The sequence below is a fragment of the Pangasianodon hypophthalmus genome, chromosome 22 (genome assembly GCF_027358585.1).
Source record: "Pangasianodon hypophthalmus isolate fPanHyp1 chromosome 22, fPanHyp1.pri, whole genome shotgun sequence".
Lineage (NCBI taxonomy): Eukaryota > Metazoa > Chordata > Actinopteri > Siluriformes > Pangasiidae > Pangasianodon > Pangasianodon hypophthalmus.
In genome coordinates, this window is record NC_069731.1 from 9,186,992 (window position 1) to 9,190,681 (window position 3,690).

Sequence of the window (3,690 nt, forward strand, 5' to 3'; positions counted from 1 at the left end):
TCAAATTTAAGTACATTAACATTCCATGAAACTTAAACAGCTTCACTTTGCTTTAGAATCTAGCAATTTACATTACTAAGCCCCAGGGTATTAGATTTAGGCCTTCTTGAACTGCAGATGACTTGCATTTTAACAAATCTCCTGTTATACACTACATGGCCAAAAGTATATGGACACCTGGCCATCACATCTATGTGTGGGCCTTTACCAAATTGTTGCCACAAAGTTGGAAGCACACAATTGTCTAGAATGCCTTTGTATGCTGTACCATTAAGATTTACCTTCACTGGAACTAAGGGGACTAACCCAAACCTATTCCAGCATGCCCCTATGCACAAAGGGAGGTCCATAAAGACTTGGTTTGCAAAGTTGGTGTGGAAGAATACTGAACTGAACACTGTTGGGATGAATTGTAACACAGACTGCTTGCCAGGCCTTCTCGCCCAACATCAGTGCCTGACCTCGTTAATGCTCTTGATGCTTAATGAGTGCAAATTCCCACAGCCACATTCCAAAATCTATTGGTGAGCCTTCCGAAAGAGTGGAGGTTATTATAATAGCAAAGGGCAACAGTTTTTGATTTGGGAATGATGTTGTTTTGAAACATAGTTTCAATTCAATTTAACAGTGGCCATTGTCACAAAGCAGCTTTACAGTAATCCAGATATAAAATTTAAATAAAAATTTTAAATTTATCCCTAATGAGAAACCTTAACAGTCAAAGACTCAAAAGGGAACCCATCATCTTATAGTGACACTGGATAGTATGATTATAAATAGTTTCTTTTCTATAACTGTATACTATAGAGTCAAAAACTGCTAATTGTGGTAACGGGAACTTGAGTATGAGAATCATTAAAGTTTTAACTTTAAGTCTGTAATATCAAACTGAAGTTATCAACTAGGGGGATCCCAATTTACCTCCACCTGTACATGAAGCTAGTCCTCCTGGATACAGTTATTTACATCAGCCCCATCTAACTGGCAGAGGTGTGGCACTCATTTATAATGATAATCTAGGTGTCACACAAAAACCTAGTCATAAATTCAATGCGTTTGAAGTTCTTTATACTAACCTAACAAATGTAGCCATCTAACCTAAAAAATAAGTCTACCCAGTAGATTCAGCTAATTATTATTTACAGACACCCAGGGCCATATTCTGAATTCCTATGTGAATTTGTGGATTTCATCTTGTGACAAGGAGAAGGGAGGGGCCAGGCTGTGAGGATGAAGGGGGGGGGGGGGGGGGGGTCACGTGTGTTTTGTGTTTGTTATGTTTATGTTATGTTTATGATTAAAAGTTATGTTTGTGCTCACTCGGTTCCCACCTCCTCCTTGCCCATCTTTGAAGTTTGTTATATTGGTGCCGAAACCCGGGAGGGAGGAGGGATGAGCTGTCAGAGAGCCCTCGCCGCTGCGGGAGGATCACGGTGCCAAGGAAGTGTGGTGCTGGAGCGGTTGCCGGACAACAGAGGAGTTGCTGCCTGGAAGGAGTGGCTGCTGCCCGCCTGAAAAGGGGAAGAGCCGTAGCCATCAGCCAGGAGGCTCAGGGCCAGCGCCTGGTGTCATGGGGATCGCTTCCTGGCTGGCCGAGGACCAGATGACAGCGTGTCTGGGGACTGAGGAACCAGGTTTTTCTTTTTTCTTTCTCCTCTGTCACCCTCTTACTGTCTCTATTGCTCACTCTGTCTCTCGCTCCCCTCTTCCTCCTCTCGTCTCTCCTCTCGATGGGGAGCCAGCCAACTGAAGGACATAGCTGGAAGGGCAGCACTGCTCCTACCGAGGGGGGGGGGGGGGGGGGTGTTTGTACGTTAATCTGCCCGCGGAGGAGTGTGACGAGGAGGAGGGAGGGGCCAGGCTGAGAGGATGCATACCTGGAACTGAGTTGGCTAATCAGTGGGAGAGAGGGAGGCGCACACGTGTCTCGTGTTTGTGTTTTACATTATGTTTATTTTGTGTTTATGATTAAACGTTACATTTATCTACTTTCACTTGGTTCCCGCCTCCTCCTTGCCCATCTGTGAAGTTTGTTACACATCTCTATCCTGGTTGTTTCTTTAGACATCAATTAATGCATTAGAAACCACATGCTTAGAGTCAACGTTCCACTACGCGCTAGATAAGGTAGCGCCACTTAAAAGAAAAATAATTAGAGAGGAAAAGCTAGCACCCTGATATAATGATCACGCATGCACCTTAAAACAGACCACTCGAAAATTAGAATGTAAATGGTGTCAAACTAAATTGGTATTATTTTAAGCAACATGGAGGGAGAGCCTTCCGAGCTATAGAAAAGCTCTTAGTTCTGCTAGATCAATGTATCTCTCCACCCTAATTGAAGATAACAAAAATAATCCTAGATTCTTATATAATACTGCAGCAAAATTAACTAAGAATAAGACCACTACAGAAACATGCACACAATCATTATTGTGTTGTATATATTATATAGCAGCGATGACTTCATGAATTTTTAATAAAAATTAATTAATTTTAGTTTAGTTTAGTTAATTAATTTAATTAATAAATAGCCTATTAGTTTGAAACCAGAAAGGGCCCCGGAGGACGAGTGGTTAGGCCACAGCACTCCCACCACTGTGGCCTGGGAACCGACCCCAGCCACTGGGGTTGCGTGGAACAGCTTTTGGGCTTTTTTCTCGGGCAACAGACACAGTCTCAATATGGTCGAACCCGAGTATGAGTCAGTGCAGCTAGCAAACAGTTGGTTTAGCCTACTTGTCTCCTCCCTGGCCTTGGCTCTGGATTGTCACCGATTAACTAGGCCTGTTCTGAGACTATGAGCTATGCTGCAAGTAATGAGAGCAGCACCTTCCCATGTGGGATAGATACCATCCTGCCCTAACAGGCCAGCTTTGCCCTCAAAACTAGACCAATTATCTATAATGCCCACATTTTTTTTTTGAAGCACCACCTGGACATCCAGCAGTTCAGCGACCATAACCTGCTGTGAGCTACATTGCCACGCCACATTGGGATGGGGCCAGAGCATATTACTGCATTGGACATCGCCTTTGTTAATTTGCACACCTCTACAATGTTTCTCTTAGTAATCTCTGACTGATGAAGGTGTATATCATTATATCCTACATGAATAACTATCTTTGAGAACCTGTGCTTGCCTAAGGCCCTCAGATTACCAGCTATGTCTGGCACCCTGGCTCCTGGTACACACCTATCTAAAGCTGCTGGTTCCATAAGATAGAGTCTCCTATAACCAGCGCTTTTTCAGGTTTCTCAGATGCTGCTTCGCTGAGTAGAGCAAACTGTTAGAAACATGAAGCAGAGAGGAGTGGTGCTCCCATGGGCGGGCTTTAGCATTAGCTTTGGCTTTGCCATTATGGTACCAAGTCATAATCCATTCACCCCGCTGCAGGGACTCTCATGCTGGAGTTTTGGGATTGCTAACTCCGCCTAAGGCATCCAGACTTTCCCCAACAGAAACTATGCTGCTCTCACTCTCGCTAACGTTTTTTACCATCTGGATGCGCACCTATAATGCTGCAATCTTCTCCATCAGAGAGCTAACTAATAAACACATCACAAATAAAGCTATTATTAATGACAGACGAAGAATTACTCAACATCCTGCACTCAACACACTGAACAAGCTGAATGTTTGCCCTGTTGAATGTTAAACGTACCCTTAGTTGAAGATTTATGGAGATT